The following is a 25,665-nucleotide window of genomic DNA, read 5'->3' on the forward strand; positions in this document are numbered from 1 at the left end:
CTACTTGGTTGTGGGCTATAAATTGTCCTTCTCTTCTCAGTTCTCTGTCCCACTCTTGTTGTCTTCAATCTCCCCTTCCTCCCCACTGAACTTGTCATGGGCCAGCTGAGGTCTGGTACTTGATTTCTGGAACATGAACCGGACCCGACCCAGAGGAAAGTCTCCTCCGCCTGGCCCCGGCTCACCCACTTGTCACTGCCTTCACCTTCATGGTCATCATGCAAGTAATGCTTCTTGCTTTTGGGTGTGTACTCTGGGTCCCACTCCTCTTCCTGTTTTTTTTTTTTTTAAATCGTTGCTGTTGTTGTTATTGTTCCCAGAGTAGTTGCCTCTGCCCCAGCCTCTTCCTCTGGCTCAAAATGGAAAGGTTCCTCGAGCTCTGCCACTTCCTCTTTCACTTGGACCCACCAAGCCTTTGGTCCCCAGTCTCGATTTCTCAAAGCCCGTGGTGCTTTCCTCTCTTTCCTCTGTCTCTTCCGTGTACTCTTCTGCTTTGTAGGAGTGAGATGACTGGGAGGAAGAGGAGGATCTGGACCTGTCTCTCAATCTCTGGTGCTTCTTCTGCTTCTTTGATCCTTTATGAGTTTTCTCTGTTTTCTCAGCTGACCTTTTCCTCGAGGGCCTGGAGTCTCAGGAATCCACTGATCCTCTCGATTTACCTCATTTAAGATCTCTCTCCTGGCTGGGCACAGGGGCTCGTGCCTGTAATCCCAGCAATTTGGGAGGCAGAGGTGGGTGGATCACTAGGTCAGGAGATTGAGACCATCCTGGCCAACATGAAATACAAAAATTAGCTGGGGGTGGTGGCACATGCCTGTAATCCCAGCTACTTGGGAGGCTGAGGCACAAGAATCACTTGAACCTGTGAGGCAGAGGTTGCAGTGAGCCAAGATCATGCCACAGCATTCCAGCTTGGACGACAGAGCGTGACTCTGTCGGAAAAAAATAAATCTCTTACGATGTTCAATATCAAGGCTGAGATCAACAGGATCATCTTTGTGTTTTCCCTCAGCCTTGTAGCCAGGTACTGGGGGAAACGTCTATTCTTCTCTGTATCTCTGGGATTTTCTTGTTTTTGGCTGCCTCCTGCTCAGTTCGTCTCTTTAGGCATTTAGTAAAGTGTTCATGTAATGTCATTCCTGAGGACCCAAAGTGATGCTCTTTAACATGGTGAATAATGGTCACTATATGTTGGGCAAACAGTTCTGAGGGGCTACGCTGAGACTGAGCTGACTGTATAGGCTGGAAATTGGAACAAAACTCCTGTTCCTTTTTGTTGCTATGTACTAGATCGCGGCAAAGCTTGCGTTCCTGAGCCTATAAGCCACTGGGTCGTGCAAAGTCCTCATCAAAAGAGTCCATCCGGACATTGCCCTGTGTCTCTCGAGTAATGGAAAAGGAAGACTTCCCTGTGGAAAAGTCTCCTTTTGCTTCCAGCTTGTCTCGGCTCTCAGAAGTCTTTCTTGGGGGAGGCGATGAGCTTTCCTCCTGGACTGCTTTGTAAGCAGTCACTCAGAAATTCTTCTCAGGCACAAAGCCTCTGTGCCCACCTTTGGTTCTCTTGCCCCGATCCTCCTTTTTGGATCTCTCTGGGAAAGACTCCCCCTCCAGCTCCTCTGTTTTCCTCTGCTTTTCCTTCCCTGGAGGTGCATATACCAGGCCCTCCCATTTGCCTGACTTCTCCTCCTGGTTTTCGTTTGCATCTATGACTTTAGACATATTTTGGGTTCATCACCAAACTCAGATTCCTTCCTTCCCTTAGCTTTGTCCTTATCTTGATCATCCATCTCTTCCTTGTGGAAGTCAGCCATCTTCTTCTCAAAGTCATTTTGGAGCTTATACCTTTTGGGAGACTGACTGCCCAGAAAAGGCTTCTCAGAATCAGTTTCAGGAGCAAAAGAATCAGATTTCATTTTTCCATCACCCAAGCCTGTGTCAGAGAAGCTCCCTTTCTCTTTTATTTTTTCTTTATCTGTATTTGTTTGTTTCTGTTCCTTATCTTTTCTATTCTCTGTCTTCTGCTCTTCTAGATACCTCTTTGTACAGGCTGCTCCTCCTGGAGCAGCACTCTCCTGCTTCTGAGATGAGACATATGTGGAGCCAATGGATGGTGAATTCTTACCCACAGGGCTGTTTTTGGATGGACTCAGGGACCCAAGAGCCATGGTCGAACTGAACTTGGTGTGTCCCAGGCTGATACTCAGCACCGCTTGGCAGAGTTGAGTTCATCTGGGATGTGCTGGAAAGTGGAGGACTAGGTTTTGGCATGGGGCTAGGAAGGAGTGACCGCTGCCTCACCACCACAGACTGGAGGGGGCTTTTGAGAGCTGGGCTTCCCTCCCGAGGACTCAGCTCAGAAACTGCTGAGGCCCCTGATGCAGAACCAGTGCCGTAGGTGGCATCTGGCCATGGCTTCTAGCTCTCAGATGCTTTTGTATCTTGAGAGGTGCCTCTAGAGAATGTCTGTTCCTTGGCCTCATCTCCCTGGTTATCTCCGGTAGCCTGAGATGGCCGGCTATCCTTGGAAGAGGACCTTTTCTCCTTCGCAGACTTGCGCTTAGAAGATTCAACTCGGCTATGGTTGGAGGAAGAACGGGAGGATTAGGAGCGCCTTGACTGGTCAGAAGACGACTTATCAGAGTTTCTAGAATGGCTCCTGTACCTTGGTGAAGGGGACCTTCTCGCTGGGGACGGGGATCTTGAACGGCCTGTATACTTGCAGGTAATTCTGCCAATTTGAGCGGTAGTTTCCATAGCCTCCTCGGTTATACTGGCCCCATGGATAAAAGCCTCTGTTGCGCCCAGGGAAATAATAGGGCCTTCTACAGCCTCTGTTGTGACCTCGGAAATCCCGACTGTGTTATACTCTTGGGTGGTTTCTTTCTCTGTTATGAGCTGGAGAATATGATCTGGAACGAGACCTAGAATTCAGCCTGCACTTCCTTGAACCAGAGACAGATCGGCTTAGGGACCGAGACTTCGAACACGAACGAGAACGAGATCTTGATGCAGATCCTGAGCGAGATCCAGACTTGGATTTGTTTTTGACAGCTCTGAAGAGAGGATCACTTTCCAATTACACCTTATTTGAACAGTGATTCGACTTGCACTGGATCCCAGACACTACCCCAAAAGAACACTTGCAGCACCAGTGGCTTCTTCAATTTACGAGTCAGGATACACTTCTGGGCCTGCCGCAGCGATCACTGCTGCAGCTCGCAACAGCACAACCAGCCAGAACCTCGCCCCCGGTATTTTATATTTTTATAGCTATTGTAAATGTGATTGCCTCTTGATTCTCAGCTAGATTGTTATTGGTGTATAGAAATGCTATTGATTTTTGGACATTGTTTTTGTATCTCGCAACTTTACTAGATTCGTTGATCAAACTAAGGGTTTTTGGTGGTGTTTTTAGGTTTTCCAAATTACGCAGAGACAATTTGACTTCCTCTCTTCCAATGTGGATGTCTTTTATTTCTTTCTCTTGCCTAATTACTCTGGCCAGTACTGCCAGTACTATGTTGAATAGGGTGGTGAAAGTGGGCATCCTTGTCTTGTTCCAGTTTTTATGGGACAGGCTTTCAACTTTTCTTCATTCAGTATGATGTTGGCTGTGGGTTTGTTGTATATGGCCTTTGTTATTTTGAGGTACATTTCTTCTATGACTACTTTGTTGAGGGTTTTTATCATGAAGGGATACTGGATTTTGTGAAATGCTTTTCCTGCATCTATTGAGATGATCATATGGATTTTGTCCTTAATTCTGTTTATGTAATGTATCACATTTATTGATTTGTGTATGTTGAACCATCTTTGTATTCCTGGTATAAAACCCAGTTGATTGTGGTATACTATCTTTCTGATGTGTCATTGGATTTAATTTGCTAGTATTTTTTTTATTTTTGTGCCTGCGTTCATCAGGGGTATTGGTCTGTAGTTTTCTTTGTTCTGTTGTGTGCTTGTCTGGTTTTGGTATCAGGGTTATACTGGCCTTGTAGAATGAGTTAGAAAGAATTCCCACCTCCTCAGTTTTTTGGAACAGTTTCAGAAGGATTGAGATTAATTCTTCTTTGTGTGTTTGATAGAATTTTACTATGACTATATCTGGTCCTGGGCTTTTCTTAGTTGAGAGATTTTTTTGTTATGGATTTAATGTTTCTGTGCATTATTGGACTGTTCAGGTCTTCTATTGCTTCCTGGTTCAATCTTGGGAGGTTGCATGTTTCCAGGAATTTATTAATTTCCTCTAGGTTTTCTAGTTGGTAAATGTACAGTTGTTCATAATAGTCTCTGATGATCTTTTGTATTTCTGTGGTATCATTTATCATGTCTCGTTTCTCATTTCTGATTTTATTGGGTTTTCTCTCATTTTTTCCTGGTTAGCATATCAAGTAGTTTATTGATTTTGTTTATCTTTTCAAAAAACCAACTTCTTGTTTCACTGATCCCTTGTGTGTATATATATATTTTTGGTCTCTATTTAGTTTAGTTCTGCTCTGATTTTTCTTTTTTTCCTTCTACCAAGGGTTTGGTTTGTTCTTGTTTTCCAGTTCCTTGAGATGCATCAATAGGTTGTTTATTTGGAGTCTTTCTATTTTTTTTTTTTTTTTTTGGTGTAGGCATTTACTGCTACAAACTTCCCTTTTAGCACTGCTTTTGCTGTATCCTGTAGGTTTTGGCATATTGGGTTTTGATTTTTGTTTGTTTCAAGAATTTTTTTATTTACTCCTTATTTCTTTCATTCAGTCATTCAGAGCATGTTGTTTAATTTTCATGTATTTGTATCATTTCCAGAGTTCTCTTTGCTATTGATATCTAGCTTTATTTCATTGTGGTCTGATTTCAATTTTTTGAAATTTGTTGAGACTTGTTTTGTGTTCTAACATATGGTCTAACCTGGAGAATGTTTCATGTGCTGATGAGAAAAATGTGTATTATGCAGCCACTGGATGAAATGTTCTGTAAATGATTTTTAGGTCCTTCTGGTCTAATCTGCAGTTTAAATTCAATATTTCTCTGTTAATTTTCTGTCTAGATGAACTGTCTTATGCTGAGAATGGGGTGTTGAAATCCCTATCTATTGTTGTATTGGAGTCTGTCTTTTCTTTTAAATCTAATAATATTTGCTTTATATATATATGGGTGCTTCAGTTTTGGGTACATATGTTTAGAATTTTTATATCTTCTTACTGAATAGATCCTTTTATCAATACATAATGAGATTCTTTGTCTCTTTTTACTGTTTTTGATTTAAAGTCTGTTTTATCTGATATAACTACTCTGCCTAATTTTGGTTTCTGTTTGCATGTAGCTTCTTTTTCCATGCCTTTACTTTCAGTCTGTACGTGTTTTTACAGATGAGATGAGTTTCTTGTAGGCAGCCTATACTTGAGTCACTTTAAAAAATCCATTCAGCAAATCTATATTTTTTTTAAGTGGAAAATTTAATTTGTTTACATTCAGGGCTATTACTGATATATCAGGGCTTATTCCTGTTATTTTATTACTTGATTTCTGGTAATTATATATTTTTTCCCTTTATTTCTCTCTTATTGTTTACTATTGTAGTTTGTTGGTATTCTACAGTGGTAACATTTGAGTGTTTTCATGATGGTAGCTATTAATCTTTTGCTCTGAGTATAGAACTTTCTTAAGCATTTATTGGAGGGCTGGTCTAGAGGTGATGAACTTCCTCAGCTTTTGCTTGCCTGGGAAAGACTGTTTTTCCTTTATTTATGAAAGATAAATTTTCTGGACATAGTATCCTTGGCTAACAGTGTTTTTCTTTTAGTGCTTTGAATATGTCATCCCATTTTCTCCTGGTCTGTAAAGTTTCTGCTGAGAAATTAGCTTTTAGTCAGATAGAGGGTTTCCTTTATAGGTGATAAAATGTTTTTCTCTTGCTGACTTTAGAATTTGTACTGTCACTTTGACTTTAGACAACCTGAATTGCAGTAGGCCATGATGAAGTACTTTTTGCATTGTATTTTCTGGGGATCATTGAGCCTCCTATATCTGGATATTTAAATCTCTTCCTAGAACTGTGAAGTTTTCATTTATTACTTTGTTAAGTAAGTTTTCTAAGCCTTTCAATTTCTCTTTACCCTCAGGGATACTAACAATTAATACATTCAGTTGCTTTATGTAGTCCCAAGTATCTCAAAGGCTTTGTTCATTTTTTTAAAAATCTTTTTTCTTTATTTTTTGCCTGACTAGATTATTTCAAAATATTTGTCTTCAAGTTCTGAAATTCTCTATTCTACTTGGCCTAGCCTGTTTTTGAAACTTTCGATTGTATTCTATTCTTGCTTTGATGACTTTTTCAGTTCCAGAGTGTCTGTTTTTTTCGAAAAGGTATTTATCTCTTTGATACATTTTTCACTTATTTCCTGAATTGATTTTTGAGCTCTTTGTATTGTTTTTCATATTTCTCTTGCATCATTGAACTTTTAAAAATAAATATTTTGAATTCTTTATCTGGCATTTTGAGGATTGCTTTTTGGTTAGGATCTATTGCTGGAGAATTATTGTGTTCCTTTGAGGGTGTCATATTGCTTTTTCATGTTTCTTATGTCTTTACAGCATTTGCTTCTCTTTATTTTTTAATTTTCCTTCATTGGGGGGCTTTTTCCTGAATATGTGACTATGATGTTGGTTGGGTAGGACCCTTTGGCTTTGCCTTTGGGTGCATGGAGTAGGGAAGACTATTATAATTTCATTGGCTATAAATAGCATCAGTGGTATCTGTGGTTTCCTTGGTGTGGTAGGGTGCGGTTATTAGTGGAGGCTGTGGTGAACTTGTGCTAGGGTCTGGAATGCCAGATTGGTCTGTCTTTAGCTTTCAGTGGGGCTAAGCATGTCTATCCTTGTGCTCTGTGGCAGTGTATTCTGACACCTGTGTTGGTGGTTCCAAGCAGGCTGATTCTTGGGCTGTTGGGTGCCTTTCTCAATGCTGGTTGTGGTAGTGGTGGCCTGGGTGGGTGAGTAGGCTCTTGGGTTCCTGGGCAGCCACATGATCTGGGCAATGGTGGTAGTAGTAGTGGTGAGATGCTCTTCTGATTCCCAAGTGCTGTGCTTTTGTGTTGGCAGTTGTTGCAATGAGCCATGCAGGCTGGCTTCCAGGCCACTAGGTGGTGCTTGCAGGTAGAAGCAAGCACTGCAGGTGCTTGACGTGGTAGTGATATGTTGTTTGTGCCCAGCCTCTGTCCCCCAGGATAAATGCTTAGGTGCCCCAGGTGGTGGATTGGGTTATGGAACCCCCAGGACCAGGGATCCGGCACTCTGTCTCAGAGGGTGGGGTGAAGCCGAGCAGAGCCAGACCAGGCAAACTTGTGCACAGGTCCCCCAATGATGAGTGCATGGACTAGCTGTGATGAGGAGTTGGGGGTGAGGTGGGGTGATCCTTGGGCCCTGGAGAAATGCTTGGGTGAGGGGCAGCCACCACTACAGTGAGGTCTTACCATGTGGTAGGGGTGGCCAGTCCCAGCAGTCTCAGCAGCCACAGCCTTGGCCAGCAGCTGGGGTACTTATGTCCTTTTCATGCCCCAGTGCTTGTGGGGCTCCCTCCCCCATCCTGGCTGTTGCAGCTGAGGGATCCCTCCCCCATCCTGGCTGTTCAGTCAGACCTGGTAGTTCATGCCTAGCCTGGAACTCGGCCCTGGGCCATGGGGGCCCCCTTCCCAGCTCATGTCCAAGCTTCTGCAGCAACTCTTGTCTTACTCAGGACAAGTGGAGGAGTTGCCCACATGTAGCACCAGCAGCTGCAGCCCACAGCACACTTGCTTCTCAGTCCTGTTTGCAAAAGCCTCCCCCACACCCCTACCTTGGCTCCATGCCCCACTCTGGAAGCAGCAGCCTGAGTTTCCCCAATGCCCGGGACTGGTGCCACTGGTTTCCAGGACTGAGCATAGTCTGTTAAAAGCAAGGATCAAGAATGGTGTTTTACTGTAGCTCCTCAGGTCCCAGAAAGAGTGTGAGACCCAAGGTGTGTTCCCTCCTTGGGGTTCCTTCTTACAGTCTCCTGGCTGCTCCCAAGTCCGAATCACGGCTTGGAAGAGTCAAAGTGTTTCTCCTATGGCCTGGATAGTATAGTTCCCAAGTGAGAAGGTAAATTGTAGGAAGACACTCACTCACCTTCCCCTGTACTGAGGAATTCACTACCAGTTCCGGGCCAATCCTAGCCACACAAGCTGCACATTTTCCTTCTCCTTCCTAGATTTTAGTGTTTCCTATCATTTTTTTTTTCTGTCAAACTCCCATGTTCCAGCTTGGATAATGCGTTTAAAATGTGAATGTTGGCCAGGCACAGTGGCTTCTGCCTGTAATCCCAGCACTTTGGGAGGCAGACGTGGGTAGATCACAAGGTCAGGAGATGGAGACCATCCTGGCCAACATGGTGAAACCCCATCTCTACTAAAAATACAAAACTTAACTGGGCGTGGTGGCAGGCGCCTGTAATCCCAGCTACTCAGGAGGCTGAGGAAGGAGAATCGCTTGAGCCTGGGAAGCGGAGGTTGCAGTAAGCTGAGATCGCACCACTGCACTCCAGCCTGGCGACAGAGGGAGACTCCGTCTCAAAAAAAAAAAAAAGACTGTCTACACATTTTTTGGTACTTCTAAGTGGATGAGGCGTGCTTACAATGCCTCTAGTCAGCCATCTTAAAAAATAAAACAAAACAAAACAAAACACCTATACTGTTAAGATAGTCTCTTAGAGCTTATCCTAAATGTGGGCAATATGCTCAAAATTGCAATAGGTGAGAGAAGGCATATGTAGTGACCTGCATATAGCACTCCAAGCTTTGGTTATTGCTGTTTGCTCCTGATAGGGTCCAAAAGGGGCTACATTAGACAGGAAATTCAATTTTTTCTTTTTGCCTTTCACATATCTACATTTTAATTTGAAATTTATTCCATGCTTTCTTTAGCTGGGTGAGTGTGGATTGCCATATTTCATCCAAACTAAGACATTGTCAGTTTTAAGGTACACCATTATTTTATTTACCACTATGAAGGAAAAAAACCTGCCAATTAAAGGATGACAATTATAAGACATATCACCATTTCAAAGATGTTACTATGTTATAATTCCTGGCAAGAAAGGGGAGGTACAGTGTTGAAATGCAACATTTTAAGATTGCTGCCTCCCATGAAAGAGGAGGCTGTTACTTCTGGAATGAGATCAAGTTTCCCTTGAACTGTTTTTGCAGGTTATCTTCTCTACACTTGGCGTTCATGCATGGAAGAGCAAAACCTGGTTCTGTGTTAGCACATATTTTGTGTTACATTTATCTCTATCTTGCTAATTACAAAACAAAGTTTTATAGAATAAAAACCAGTGATTATAGAAACCAAATTGAGAATTAGGACTAAGGATAAAGTTTAACAGGAAAATGTAATTACAGGAAGTTAGAACACTCTCTCCTCTGTATCATTTAAAGATTAAGAGACTCAGCAAGAAGAAAAGGGAAAATATTGTCCTATTGATTGTGGAATTAGCCAGGAAAAGTGTCTGTGAGCCCTTTATACTCTGAAATATTCTTCTACACTATGGAACTTTAATAATCAGATTTCACTCTTGAAGTTTAATAAATGACACTGAAAGCTGTTTTTTCCAACTCAGGTGCAAATATAACCAAGATTGTTCTTTGTCCCTAGTAAAGAGAAGGCTAGATATTACTATTTCTATAAAACTCTAGTAGGATTTAGAAATAACATTTAATATGCTGTAGGCCATAAGGCAAAGGGTACACAATGACTGGAATTTATTTTTCTAAACTTAACTAGTATAGTATATGTATGTGACTTTTATTCAGACAAGACATGTAAAAGAAGCCTCTCCTCTCCTAAACCTAGAGCAACTGGATTTGAAAACCAGATTTGCAACCCATGTTACTTGATGGCAGCTATAAGATTTTGGCCCCAGGGCAAGAGGTAATTTGGTTAAGGGTTATTTATTTTTTGCCTTCACAGGATACCTTGTGGTATTTTCGTCCTCCTTTTCCCACACACAGTCTTCATAGCCTGAACTACTTACAACAGTGGGTTTTTTTTGTTTTTTGTTTTTTGTTTTTTTTTGAGATGGAGTTTCACTCTGTTGCCAGGCTGGAGTGCAATGGTGTGATCTCAGCTCACTGAAACCTCTGCCTCCTGGGTTCAAGTGATTCTCCTGCCTCAGCCTCCTGAGTAGCTGGGACTACAGGTGTGTGCCGCCACGCCCAGCTAATTTTGGTATTTTTAGTATAGACGGGGTTTCACCATGTTGGCCAGGATGGTCTCAATCTCTTGACCTCGTGATCCATCCACCTGGGCCTCCCAAAGTGCTGGGATTGCTGGCGTGAGCCACTGCACCTGGCCAGAACAGTGGTTCCTAACCTGGACTCCACATTAGAATTACCAGGGGAACTTTAAAAAAATACTAAAAATATCCATGCATACATCTTATTCCAGCCCAATGAATTCAGAATCCCTGGAGTAGGTCCCAAACATAAAGGTTTTTTTTTTTTTTTTTTTCTTCTTCTTGAGCTCTGAAGTGTTTGTGGTGAGCATCCCAAATTGGGGATCCCCTGATTTAGAGCTATAATGCTTGCTCCTGGGGTTTTGCAGATGTCAGCATGGAGACTTGGATTTAGTCCACATTAGTAACAAACCTTCCCAGAACAGGAGGCTGAAATCTTTGGATTGAAATAACCTTTATCTTAGCGTCAGGTTTCCCAGAGGCAAGACTCTGAGATGAGAGTTTATGTGTAGGTGATTTCATTTAGAAAGTGCTCCCAGGAGAAACCTGTAAAAGAGCAAGCAGGACAGGGAGCGGAGTGTAGTAACTGGTTTTTAAAGGTGGCTGCCTCCCATTCGTTTCCTCCATGTTTGCACAAACCACTCCACCCACCAGGGAGGGGTCTATTTCCCCTCCCATCAGAGTTGGCCTTATAACTTGCTTCGACCAACAGACATGGTAGAAATGATTCTGGCCTAATACCAGGCCTGTCTTTTAAGATGCCTAGCAGTGTCTGCTTGTCCCCAGCAGTAACCAGTTGCCATGTAAGTAACCCGACCACCTGAGACCACCAAGCTGTGAAGTTTGAGCTAGCACCACGGGGAGGTGACATGGAGCAGAAAACTGAGGAATCCAGCTGGCAGTGAAAACCAAAGCCCCAGACATATGACACCAGTCCAGCCAGTCCAGCCAGTCCAGCCAGCCCTTACAGTCATTTCAGCCATCCCAACTGAGGTCCCAAACGTCATAGACAGAGACAAGAAATCCCTGCCATGCCTTGTTTGAATTCCCAACCAAAAGAATCATGAGCAAATACAATAATTGCAGTTTTAAGCTTTGGAATAGTTTGTTATGAAGCAATAGAAAGTTGAAATTTGGGGTAGTTTCACAGTGATAGAAGACTAATGTTTGGGTGGCTTATTGTGCAACACTAGATACTGGAAATAGGAAGAAACCCCCCTGCAGGGATAAAATTTCAAGCAAAATCCTGTAAAGGTTATCTCCAGCCTGATCCCATTGGGAAAATCTGAATTATGTCTCAGGATTATCCTGATATTAGACTTTCATATTCCTAGTTATTGGATCAGGCCTACTGTGTGGTCAGAAACAGTGGCATAAACCCCCAGGCTCTTCTTGCTTTCTGAGGAGCACCGGCAGAGTCAACCATCCCTCAAAGGACACCTGGCCTGTGGCAGGTGCCACATCATCATATCAGAGCATGTGGTAGTAACTGTCTTCTGATATTATTTCTCAATGTTTTGCAGAATATGCAACCCAAGCAAGAAAAAAAAAAAAAAAAACACACACCAGAAAAGTGAAAAAGAAAAAAAAAAAGAAATACAAGTATCTTAGGCAAAAAGTTCAAATTTGATCAATAAAAGGGAATGAAGACTTTATTTAACAATAAAAAATTATGGGAGGAACCTTTGTAGATAGGGGAACAGGTAGGTGCGTTTCTTTTTGCAAGATAGGAAAAATAAGCCACGAAAAATACTGCAGGTAGAAGATGCTTGTGTAGCAAAGCAGAGGAAAGCAGCTTTGTGACAACGCTGAACATTTCCTGCTGTTCGGAGAAGCATGAAGCGGGAAGATGCTAAATTGTTGGCAGGTGTGTCTGATAGTAGTGTTGGCACACCTAACTTCATGATTTCTGACCTAGTTGAAGAAATGCCTATGATCTTTTTGCTGGGTTTAATTATAGCATAAATATAATCTACCTCTTTAAAAAGAAAAAATTGGTTAGAATTCAATTATTGTTTCTGTGGAGAGAATTAATTTTCAACAAAGTGTTAGAGAGAATCTGTGTTGGCAGTTCTGGGAGGAAGACCTCATTTTCTAAATGCAAATTTTGGCTCCTCTTGTCTTCTTCCTTCTACCTCAACACTTAGAAAACTACCAGAAACAGGTTTTTTTTTTTTTTTTTTTTTCTGTTAACTCATAAAGCAGTAAGTTTTGTGATATTCTTTTCTAGGTAGATCTTACATTAGAACAGAAAAAAATTTTTCACTAGGCACGTGGTTTTACACTTGCAGATGTTTAGAATGGATCATCTTTATGTGCTCATTCATTAAGAGCTGATTTATCCCACTTGCTGATATACATGCACACACACATACACACACACACACACACACACACACACACACACACACACACACACACACACACACACACACACACAATTTGGACTCCTGCTGTGCACTACAAGCACTGCCTTTGGGGGTTATGCAGGGTAAGGTGACAGATTTTGGCAGTGCCAAAAATGCTTAACTGCTGAGATTAAGCTAGGAGCTCTGGGCAAATGTTGCCTCAAAATGGCTGCTGGCACCAAGCCAAATTAGCCAAGGACTCAATTACCCTCAGGTGGCTGCCACAGAGATATCATCACCAAAGCTGCTGGGAGAAAAACCTCTGGTCAAGCCAGGCTTCTGATGATGCAAAGGAACAGAATACACATCTATCTCCTGGGTCATTGCTTCCCTTCCTCAATTTTCAGCCTGAAGGACACAGGCAGTTTCAGCTGGCCCCAAGTTAGCAGCCCTTCTAGCACCTGGGCATCATTTCCTCTATTCAGATACCTTATCTGGAAATAGTGAAAGTTTAATAGGAGGCAATCAGACCCCAGGGATTTCCAAATGATACCTGATGGAGAGAGGTCTTCTGGGGTCACAGACACAATCACTGCTTCCTTCAGACCTGTGATTGCTCACTGCTGGGGATGATTGGGATTTGCAAGTTGATTAAAGCTGGAGATTTAGCATCTGAAATAGAATTTCTCAGATAATTGCTGGAAATTGGCCAATGCCTTTGTTGCACTGAGCTCCACATGGCAGATTACATGCTCTCGGACTTAAACCAGATCCATGAAAGGGATCTCAAGGAGGAACCTTCAGAACTGGTACTCTTGTCTTCTGACATGCAGAACAAGAGGGGAGAGGATTGGATGCTTCCTTGGGATTGGGTGCTGAAGAAAATGAAATCAAAGCAAAGATTTCCTTCTGGAAACAATTTCGAAGAGTATTCTATTTCTTTCTCCAGCTGAGTATTTTCTTTGGTAATTTCATGGTTTTCTTCATGTAAATATTCATGTCTTTCCTGATTTTTCCTGCACAAAAACATGTCTGCTTCTTACAGTAGGCCAGGACCTGATTAAAACAGTATCCCAGAAAAGCTATTAGAGCTTATGCTTCCAAACCAAGACCCGAAACATCTTTGTGTAGTGCCAAAGTTGAAAATGTTGTGAAGTGATATGCTTGAAAGTTTTTTTTAACAAAATTATACCACCCAAGATTGGTGAGAGGACCTGGAAAAATGTACTCCCATACTCTATAAACTCTCCAAGAAAACATTTTGGCAACATTGACCAATGGTCTTAAAAATGTTCATGTCTTTGGACCCAATACTTCATCTAGGACTTGATCAAGGACTTAGTCTTTAGGAAATAATCAAGTGTGTGAACAAAGGTTTAGCTTGTTCCATCTTTGCTGGTGCCTGTCTAGCAAGAGCATGTCTAGCAAAAGCATGTCTAGCAAAAGCTTGGCAATAGTGTTCAACTTTGGAGGACTAGAGTAGTGTATATCCAATAACAATAAAGATGGAAATGTTAACAGTGGTTATCTTCACATGGTGCAATTACAATTTTATTTTGCTTATCTGTATATTCTAATTTTTCTTCAATGAATATGTTACTCATTTAAAAATATTTTCAAAAACTTCCTTTGAACTGTAATAGTTTTGTTGCAGAAATTTGTCTACTGACATGAAAAAATGTTCACAAAAATAATTAATGTAAATAAAATGGTGTTAAACTGTATGTAGTATGATTCCACTTTCGAAAAAGAGAAATCAATGTATTCTCTCTCTTTGTCTTTCTCTCTGTCACACACACCCGGAAGTGCACACACCAGTATATTTCAGTGGCTCTCTGTTGATGGAGAGATAATGGTAACTTAATTTTTTCTCTTTGCTTGTTTATATAATTTATAACTTTTCTTCAGTGAACATGTAATATTTGTATAATTGAGAAAAAATAGTATAATTTTACATGCAATAGACAGAAGGCCTTATGTGTGTACAGATGCTCTCAACTAAGATATTTTAAGATTTTTTAACTTTACAATGGTGAGAAAGTACTACACATTCAGCAGAAACCTTACCATTCTGTTTTTTACTTCCAGTATTCAATAAATTACATGAGATATTCAACACTTTATTATAAAATAGGCTTTGTGTTAGATAATTTTGCACAGCTGTAGGCAAATGTAAGTGTTCTGAACAAGTGCCGGTACTTTGATTTCAGCCTTATGAAACCCAGGCCAGAGACATCAGTCAAGCCAACTGAGAGTTCTGATCATGAGGTGATACATTTGTTGATGTAAGCTGGGAAGTTTTCATAACCAATAGAAAATGAAACACATGAAAAGTAAGTTTCACTCCCATCCTTGTACCCCAGTCCCATGTTTCTCTTTCCTGGAGACAAATTCCCTATGTTTAGAAGGAAAAAAAAAAACAGAAAAAGGCAGGAAGGAAATAGGTCTACTTTTGGGGGTGTTTGAAGCAGAGATTTTATTAGGGAAGAGAAAAGAGTAGGAAGAATATTTCTTGGATTTTTTTTAGGGAAAACTGGAATGCTGCATTGTGCCAAGTGTAATACTGTCCATCTGAAAATGATTAATAAAACTGTAAGAACATTTATGATCTTCTTAATTAGCATTTAAAAACAGAAAAGAAAACCACAGCTACTTAGATAGGGTGTATAATTAAGAACATAATGGGGAACTTAAAAGATTTGTCTGTATCACAAAGGAAAGCTCCCTATGTGAAAATGTCAAAGGTTTTTCTTTTACAGCCATGAAAAAGCTTCTGAATAGTTCAGTCATGTCCCTCCTAGAAGCCAAAACCTTTAAGAGTATGGGAGGAGAGAGAGTAGAAGGGAGAAAAGGAAGAGACCATTAGTCAATTTAAAGAAGGGAATTACATGAACAGAAAGGGCTTGTGAATATTCCGAATAGAATCTGAGTTTGTATAATTTCAAACAGGTCTGGACAAGGTAGACAAAAGGCAGTCATTTAGACAGATTGAGGTCATTTTGTATGTCCTTGCATCTACTGACAGTTAAACCAATAATCAGTGTGTGGCCTTTTATTTCTCTTATTGATATTTGGAACGTTGACAGTCTATCAGCTAATATATATCTTAAACCTGTTTTTTTGTTTTGTTTTGTTTGGATTTTTTTGGTGTTGGGGGCAGAGAGGAGCAGGAAGTTCAGGAAGGGAAGGCAATAAATCATCCAATGGTTGTGCTGGCATATTATTTAGAAGAAGGACTGAATCTACCACAAACCACAGAATACTGAAAACTGACCTTCGTGTTGAAAACTCCCTGCGTTTTACTTCATCCAATTGATTCACAACTGAGAAATCCATTTTTTAAATGCTTCATGAATATTTGGAGGAAATGAAGTATATTGACTAGTTTGATGAATATTAGCCCTAGTGGGAACATTGTAACCATCCTTACAGCATATGAATGGCAAAATAATCATTGTTCAAGTCACATTGCAAATAAGGCAACAGGCAACTTTTTCATGACAAAAATATCAAAATAGAAAATGGCACTGTCAGTCATTTTTATTTTTAAACAGAAAACAAAACATTCTATTGCTTTGCTATAATTTTCTCAAGAGATTCTTCTTGAGAAGAATAAGATGTAACTCACAGACTTTTATTTCCAAGTAGTGAATGTATCACAATGTATGAGATTACCCAGGAGTTCACTTAGAGACTTGTACATCCCCAAACTCAAAGTTACAGTTACATTTATTTCAAAGAAAGGCCAGAACCAATTTCCTCTGAAGTCTTCCTGCCTGTTAACATACACCATAGAGCACCAGGACTGATGAACCCATGTGGCCCCTTTACCCTAACAAAAGAATTTCTGGTAGCTGAGCAAGTGCTCTTGATAGTCAGGGCTCCTTGGGTCTCTGCTCTTGGCTGAAAAGAAAGCTGTCTTAGCTAATGTGTTTTTTTGATCCATCTTAGAATGCCTTCAAGGTTAGCAAAGGGAGCTTGGTTTAATTTGCTTTGGCAGAGGAATGAGGACAAGTGGGACCTATCACAGGTAAAAGGAAAAGGCAGCTGGAGGGTGTTCTTGTAATGCCAATGTTGAGGGCAACACACCTTGGGCTTTCAGTTAAGGTTTCTTATAGCTTTCTTTGGTTCATCTCAGGTTCTCTTTGTGTAGCTAATGAACAAGACGTCACAGGTGGTTAAAATAACCCCAGAAGAAACTGGGATCCTAATTATGGGAATTAAATCAAAGAACATGTTTATTTGTTATGATCACACATTTTCAAAAGACAAAACATTAATACTCATGTAGTTGTCCTAATCAATTTGCTAAGAGGTCTCCAAATCCAGCCCTGTTAGTTGGATCAAGCTGCACGCATCTGTTTGCCAACTAGATTATTGCTGATTAAGCTGGATAGTTGCTTATTGTTGTTATGAGAAATATAGGATCAAATGCTACAGTTCTGACTGAAACATGACGTTTTAGAAAATCAATGTATATTTATCTTTAAATTTCAGAGTCATATTGACTGTTGATAACACCCACTGTTAGTTTTCTTTTTCTACCAGTCTAGAAGGAAAGTGTTCAAATACTTTTGTCAAAAGGTTGACAAGAAGTTCCTCCTTCTTGTTTCATTTATAAAGCTGCAGTTTTGTATCTCATTATCTTTTAAAGACTGTATCAAAAAAAGTGGAGCACCATTCTTGACTGTGGGAAGTAGTTATCGTGATTTTGGCAGGAGTTTGTGACTATTTTACAGATTTCAAATCAGCTCACTTCTGTGATGACCCATCTAATAAACTTTGGGTTTTTCCATTTAAACTTTCTTGGACTTATAATAGTTCTCAACATATTTCTCCACTTATCTGTCTTGTTGTCTTCCTAATGGAATCAGGTGGGTGGCTTGCTGCTGAGCTTTGATGACTGTGATGCACTGTGCCTGGTGGGAGCTTCTCAGATGCAAAGGTGGGGAGCTGACAACAGTGAGAATTGCTGTGGGCAGCCGTATGAGCTGCCATGTGTTTTACTTAATAGACCACACAACATTTAGGTCTCAGCTTCCAAGCCACTTCCTCAAGGAAGCCTTTTCTTTCCTAAATTTTATTTTTAAAGTGTTTAACAATTAATATATAATAGTCGTACATATTTTGGGGGTGCATATGTTATTTTGATACTTGCATACAATGTGTTATGATCAAACCAGGGTAATTGGGATATCCATCACCTCCAATATTGATCTTTTTTTTAAAAATTTTGGGAACAATACAGTTCTTCTCTTCTAGTTATTCAACCAATTTCTCCTCATTTCTCTCCCTTCTCTTCTCAGCCTCTCATAACCACCATTCTACTCTCTACCTCAAAGAGATTCACTTTGTAGCCCCCACATATGAGTAAGAACATGCAATATTTGTCTTCCTGTGCCTGGCTTATTTCTCTTCACTTAGTGGCCTCCAGTTCCATTCATATTGCTGCAAATGACAGAATTTCATTCTTTTTATGGCTGCATAGTATTCCATTGTGTATATATACCACATTTTCTATATTCATTCATTTGTTGGACACCTAGGTTGATTCTATATCTTGGCTATTGTGAATAATGCTGCACTAACATGGGAATGCAGACATCTCTTTGATATACTGATTAACAAACCTTTTCTAACTGTCCCAAATTAAATGTCCGTTCATAATCCACAACTCCCTCCACCTCCTCTTTCACAATGCTCATCAAATTTCCAAGTACTTATCCATCTTTCCTCATAAACTTTATGCTCCATGAGGGGCAGAAATTGTGTCTGTCTTATTAATGTCTATATCTCTAGTACAAATCCAATAGCTTACCACTCAATCACAACTATATGCACATCATTCTTTCTTTTTTGATTATATCACTTACATCTTAGAAGGCGCCCACTTTTGCAGTGTATAATGCCATCTTTGTGGCTTGGCTTTGAGAAAATTTCCCACTATACTCCTTGGCTTCTCTATCAGAATTTTTCCACGTTTCCTTGTTAATAAACTCAAGCTAATGAAAAGCAAATCTCATGTTTTACGGGAAGAATTTCTCTAAGGCTACATGGGTGCTTGTTTATTTGACCATTCTGTCTTGTATGTACACCTGCTGTACAAATGCTTGCTCAATACTTGCTGAGGTTAGAAATAAGTGGTAGAAGAAGTGGTAATATGGGCTCAGGAGCTTAAATTTGAAAAAGCACATTTGGCCTCACACATTTAGATCTTTACAGAATGTAATGCCAGACAGATTCTTCTTTCCCATTGCACAGATGAAGCTAATTACTTGAGACAACAGGGTTGCAGTAGAGAAAGAGTTTAATAATCACATGGCCAGCCAAGTTGAAGGATGGGAGTTATTAATCAAATCAGCCTCCCTGAGAATTCAAAGGCTAGAGTTTTTCAAGGATAATTTAGTGGGCTGGAGGGTACAGAATGTGTAATGCTGATTGGTTGGGTTGGGAATGAAATCACAGGAGGTTGAAGCTGTCTTCTTGGGTCACTTCCTGGGTAGGAGTCACAAGACCAGTTGAACCTGTTTCTTGGTTTGGGTTACATGGTTCCAGCTAGTCTACCAAAATGCAAGCTTTGAAAGATACCTCAAACACCAGTTAAGGTTTTACAATAGTGATGTCATATATAGTAGCAATTAGGGAGGTTACAAGTCTTGTGACCTCTGGCCACATGACTCCTGAACCATAATTCTAACCTTGAAGCCAATTTATTAGTTTTGCAAGGCAGTTTCAGTCCCTGAATAAATAGGGGGTTCATTTTGGGAAGGGGCTGTTATCGTCTTCATTTTAAAGTTCAACTATAAACTAAATTCCTCTCATAGTTAGCTTGGCCTATGCCCGGGAATGAGCAAAGACAGTTAGCTTTGTTTTTTTGCAAGGGCAGTTTCAAAAAGGGTTTCAGATTCATGATAAGTATATTTCTATTTTTAATTATGTTTTATCCTGGAATCAACATTTGTAGCCTATAGCAGAATAACTTGGGGAACTTCAATATATGCCTCTTTGAGGCTGAAAGTAAACTAAACAAATAAACTGCAACTCAGATGGTCTGCAGATATGGATAATTGTTTTAAAAGCCTCAGGATTCCTCTCCCTCTTCTCCCTATTGAGGTTAAGTGCCTTCTTTTCTGGGGACAAGGAGGATTTCTTTCCTGTCTGCTAGGCATTTGTGTGTTACAGTCCTCTGATTCCTGTCCTAGATCTTTATGAATAATACAGCTGCCTTCTGCATCTGTATTTTATAATTTATACTGGTAAATTTTGGGGGAGTAAAGGTAAGAGTTAGCTTGAGTGGGAAGTAATTACAGTTATCAATCTTTATGCCCAATTTTTATCTTTTTCTAAAGGGGTGAAGAGAGAATGAAGGCCTTTGGATGGTTATAATTATAAACCTGTGGGTGCTCTTGGAGAGAGAAGCTATACAAATGGATGTGAGCTGCTCTCCCCTCCCTGTGTGTAAGGACTGGAAGAAAACTGGAGAATAACAATTTTAGGAGCTGAAAGGGAGTTTGTTCAGTATTTGCGTTTCCTAAGATTTCAGGTAAGCTGAGCGGATTTCACTCAGACATTATGGAATGAAATGCAGAGCTAATTTTAGAAGTTATTATTCATCAATCAACTAAATCAGGAAGTTATTTAATATCCCCCCAAAACAATTTTCTAGGCTTCCTGTTTCAGGCTATGATGAGAAGGCAGGAAGAAACTTCACCTTGGAATGGGGTCATGATACATAGCGAGCATTCATCTGTCTTGTGAGGAAAACATGTGGCTAGGGCTGTTTCAGTGAGGAACGAGGGAACACAAGTGACTCTGAGATTTTCATTTTCTTCCTCTGCTATGTTATTTGGCTTTTTCATTAGAGACTATCAATTTGTTGCAGATATGATTTTTATGCCAAAATTGTTTTTATTTTGATCTCTAGGGACCAGATGACCTTCATCATCCAGTAGCTGATTGTATTGCTATTTGTGATAGATTGTGTTATTGTTGAAAATATTGTCTTTCCCCAAAATGCCCTTCCTGTGGGATCTCTTCTGCCGGAGGGTTATATATCCGTGCCCTGCTGAACTCAGGTATGGCCATGTGACTTGCTTTGTCCAAAGGAATATAAGTGACAGTGATGTGCAAGACTTGCAAACAGAAGATCTAAGGGCTCTTGTGTGATTTTTACCATACCTCTTTCTTTCTGCTACAAACCAGCCGGGTCACAAACAGTCAGCTTCATCAGTCTGAGCCCCACGGTGAAGCTGACCTGGAGAAGCCCTATAGCTGATCTGTGATGGACCAAACTTGGGGTCATTTGTTACTGCAGCACAACAGCTTAACCTGACTGATGTAGTAGTGAAAATATTTGAGCCCCAGTTAGCGAAAATAATTTTTGTCCTTCTACCTCTTTGTCCGATTTCTTCTCATAGAAATAAAATCACCATATTCAAGAACACTTTCCCAGGCCAGTGTGTTGGCTTAGAAATAAGCTGTGAGGTCACTCACTGAAAAATGAGGCTCCTACATCATAATAAACTCCAGTTCATTTCTGGAAAAGCAGAGACTGGTTGCTCCACGAGGGCTAGGATCACATTGGTCTTGCTTGTTGCTGTATCTCTGGTGCTTAGCAAAGTGCTTTGCCCATAATGCTCAGTAATTATTTGTTGAATGAATACTGAATAACTGAATAAAGAAGAGATCAGGTGTCTCCATTCTCATGGATCAGAGAAGACCATAGGTGGCATTTTGTATTTAAAAAATTACTTTCATGTTTAGAATTATACAAGCAAGTTAAGTCAAACAAGGAACTAAGAGGCAAAAGTGGGTCTAAAGAAGTTGATGAGGGTCACTCCAGGTATCACAGCCCCAAATGTGGCTCAGACCTATGCAGAAAGCATAAATGAGTGAGACAGGCTGGATCACTTCAGCACAAAAATATACACCCTCTCCTTTCTCTTGAAACATGGTTCTCTTAGTCTAAATTTCATTGTATTTTGATAGAGATGTGTGTGAAAAATACTTATATCTCTCTAACATAACTATAAGAAAAACAATAGCAGGAATATAATGACAATCAGTTACTCATGGTTAGCCTTGGCTTCTAGGGCACAAAAGTGGTGACCTGAACAGCACACATCCTATCAAAAGAAGTCAGGGATTTCTCAGCTCCTGTTGAGTGCTGCTGTGTTGTGCTGTGGGATATGAGTCCAGTTTTCCCAGAGCATCCTAATTTTTAGGAGAATCTTGTAATCTGGATTTTGGTTTTGAATTTCCCAATGTTTAAATGTTGGCAATGAAAAAAATGATATTAAAATTGATGTAGGTTAACAGAATGCAGCCCAGTGAAATACTTTGCAGGGCAGATTTGATCCATGGGCTACCATTTGCAACTTCTGACCTTGGTCAATTTTTACAGGGATGGTTTATGAGGTAAAAGCTCTAGACTTTAATATTAAATTTGCATGGTGTGTATGTGGTTTTTAGCAGACACCTGGAGGAGGAGCTGTTTTGAAAGTCCACAGCTAAATTGGGGTTCCAGTACCAGAGTGGCTAGTGACTCTGCCCAGGGGGAACTGCCTGTGGGTGTTTATGGTTTGCCTCTCTTAGCATACTATACTTCTTTACATGGCAGATGGCCTTAAGCCTAGTGGTTCAACCTGTGACCAGGGGTCTCGCACATGGGAAGCTTGTTTATACTGGCAGACATCCTTGCGGCTCTTGTCTGACCCATGTCCACTTTATGCCTGCCTGACCATCACTCTGGCCCTGGGAGCCTGACCTCACATTCTTTCCAGTGTCCCAGGGAAAACCTGGTTTGGGGAAGCCCCTGGTTCTTCAGATGAAATGTGCAAATTCAGTATATCACCAAAGAGGAAACAAGTTCAAAGATTTTTGCTTTCCGAGCAAGGAGGACATAATGAGTCAGGAGGGCAGGCTTTTGTCCCCAGATCACCTAAGGCAGTAAAAAAGAAGGCTCAGGCAGATAGAGAGAGAGAGAGAGCAAGACAGCAAGAGAGCGAGAGCACGAGAACGAGCATGTGGCAACTAGAGCATATATAAGAGAATAATGTGGATCACTTTAAGTTGGCAGGCAAATGTCTGAATGGTCCGTTTGAAAGAAGTGGCAGGAAAACAGGGAGCCCAGTGTGTCAGGTGGGACAGATACCTTTAAGTTCTTATCTCTGGCCACTGGCTTGGGCCATTTGCGTGTGGCGTAGAATTGGAAACTGTGTCCAGGATGACTGAGCCCTGCTTCTGGTATGAGAAAGTTAAACTTGTATTCAAAATGAATGCCAAGGCAAGATAAAACCCTGAGAATTCACCACATAGGCTGATGCCAGTTTCCATTGCCCCAAACTGCAGATTGGTGGTTCATCACCTGAGCTGCCACAGGGACAGCAGGAGGCTGCTGTGTGTCCTTTCTGCATCTCTCCTTGAGTCAGGCCAAGGTCCTTTGACTTTGAGTATTTCTAAGATTAAATAGGAGATTTGGGCACTAAATTATATATTCAGAGAGTCCTTGCTGGAATGAAAAGTTTTAAGTTTGTGCAAGCGTGTTCATTTGTTTCTTGTTTCTTTCTCTCAGATAATATTAGGAAATGTCCAATCTCCTCCAAGAGAAAAGATATTGGCCTGGATGAAAATGCAAAGAGTTTGTGGTCCTAGGAGAAAGAAAATTCTAGAAGAGAAGAGAAAGGCCTGCATGTGAGGTGTCCTTGTTGTTTTCAGCTTTCTGAGACTGGAGAGATGTGTACCACAGCAGTGGCTACTGCTCGAAGATGTCCATGATTTTGGGAGCAGTACCCAACTGAGTTTAAAGAGGACAGTTGTCCAGTTTTCCTGCTTGTAGCCACCCAGCATCACTGGAACACCTTCCTTTTTTTTCTACTTTGGAATTTTCCAGCATTTAAAATCCACCTCCTGAAGGTAGAAGGCAGAGCTCACCTTCCTGGTCTCTCCAACAGCTGCTGCTCAGGCCTCTGAGCTAGGCTTTGGGTGATATGGTTTCTTCTGTTTGTCCCTCCAGATCCACTAGCCACCATTCTCTACCTTTCCTGTCCTCCAGGAGGCTGACTTGGATGGACTATATCACCAAGGTTTCCTTGTCTCTTGTTTCTGATTGGGTTTGGCCAATGACAGCAATGGCAGGCAGTTGGAGAGTGGGAGGAGGCACAGCGGGGACATTAACACCCAGCTCCATGTATGCCAAGAAGTGTTCCTGCTGTTGTTGCATTTCTATAAAGAGCCCATCTTGGGAAGGGAAGCTCTCACCAGGTTCCAGAATAGCTCCTTTCCCTTGGCCCTTCAGATCTAGGTGCAGTAATGGTTTCCCCGTGTTGCTAGTTTTTGGGTGCTTTACCATCCTTTCCCACACCATTGCAAACAGCCCCCCTAATATACTTTCTGAAAGTATCTTTCTGAGTGTGCCATCTTTTTCCTGCTTGATTCACTTTGTTCATCAGATCTTTGCCAAACCTTTACCCAAAAGCTTGTGACAGAATAGAGCTGGAATAACATGATGGTTAAATGTATGTGTTGACTTGGCTGGGCCATGGCATCTAGACATTTGGTCAAACATTATTCTGGATGTTTTTGTAAAGGTGTTTTTGAATGCTATTAATATTTAAATTGGGACTTTGAGTAAATCAGATTGCCCTTCATTTCATGGGTGGGCCTCATCCAATCAGTTGAAGGCCTGAATAGAACAAAAGTCTAGCCTCTTCCCAAGCAAGGGGGAATTTTGCCAGCAGATGGCCTTTGGACTCCAGCCACAACATTGGCTGTCCTCTGGGTCTCAAGCGACTGCCTTTGGACTTACTGCAATTCTTCCCAGCTGGTCTACCCTATCAGATTTTGTACTTGCCAAGCCTTTGCAGTCATGTGAGCCAAGTCCTTAAAATAAATCTCTCTCCTTTTGGGAGGTTAAGGCTGTGAGGTAGAATTTCTGGCATGGATGTGGTAGTGGTACGAACTCATAAATACTGCTTGGTGGCAGTGGTAGTGATAACATTTTTGTCATCAGACTAGTTATGCAGTGTGGGTTTAGGAATTGTTCCTGGAAGCTCATCTCAAGCCTGTTTCTTGAGCTTGCCAGAGGATTTTGTGAACTACTTACCATCCTTCGAAAAATCTCTTTTGCTTGTTCAACCAGAGTCTAGCTTTAACTAACCATCACAGAAGCATGATGAACTATAGTTTGAGTAAGGCCATATTATAAACAAAGATTTGTTTATGTTTATTGTCTTAAACAATATTTATCAAATATAGTTTTATGGCTTTGAAATAATTCATTTTTTTCTTGCAATAAGCAATAAATATGCTGTCATTCAGCTGTACTATTATTTCTTTCTTTGGGGTGTAATATGCTTTTCCAGACTGGCACAAATAAAACTACTCAAGCATATTGTTATCATTCCCTCATTTAATTTCACTTCTGAATGTCCCTGCAATCTTGATTTAGCATGAAGAAGCAAATGTGATTGTGTTTGCGAGACACTGCTTTCTAAAATGGTATGTGTATATTGGTCTGTGTTCCTTTCTCTCCTTCTCTTTATATAAATATGAAGTTAAGCTTGCAGTTTCTATGATGTTTGTGGAAGGATTAATTTCTACAAAACAGAAGATTTAAAAACCTGCCTTAAGAACAGTCCTACTTGTGGGGTAATTCAACCTATGGTTTTTATTTCTGATATAATAATGTCTTAACTTTTTGGCTCCCATGGGAATGCATGAAACGATGAAATTTGTGAGAAAATATGATTCTCCTCTTGTTATATGGATTAACTAATGACTCTATCTCTAAACTGAGCATCTTTTGTACAATATTCTTTTAAGTGTAACAATAGTTTTATTTCCAAATATAGATATTTATTTATTTATTTATTTATTTATTTTTTCAGACAGAGTTTCACTCTTTTCATTGAAAAGAGTGCAGTGGTGTGATCTTGGCTCACTGCAACCTCCACCTCCCAGGTTCAAGTGATTCTCCTGCCTCAACCTCCTGAATAGCTGGGATTACAGGTGTCCGACACCATGCCCAGCTAATTTTTGTATTTTTAGTAGAGGTGGGGTTTCGCCATGTTGGCCAGGCTG

The 25,665-nt window shown here is 40.7% G+C and overlaps 1 pseudogene; it reads right to left on the reverse strand.

Moving 5' to 3' along the window:
- Positions 1-23,935, reverse strand: LOC100458141 (thyroid hormone receptor-associated protein 3-like; annotated as a pseudogene).
- Between the last annotated feature and the right edge of the window lie 1,730 nt (positions 23,936-25,665).

This window comes from Pongo abelii, chromosome 2 (genome assembly GCF_028885655.2).
Source record: "Pongo abelii isolate AG06213 chromosome 2, NHGRI_mPonAbe1-v2.0_pri, whole genome shotgun sequence".
Taxonomy (NCBI): domain Eukaryota; kingdom Metazoa; phylum Chordata; class Mammalia; order Primates; family Hominidae; genus Pongo; species Pongo abelii.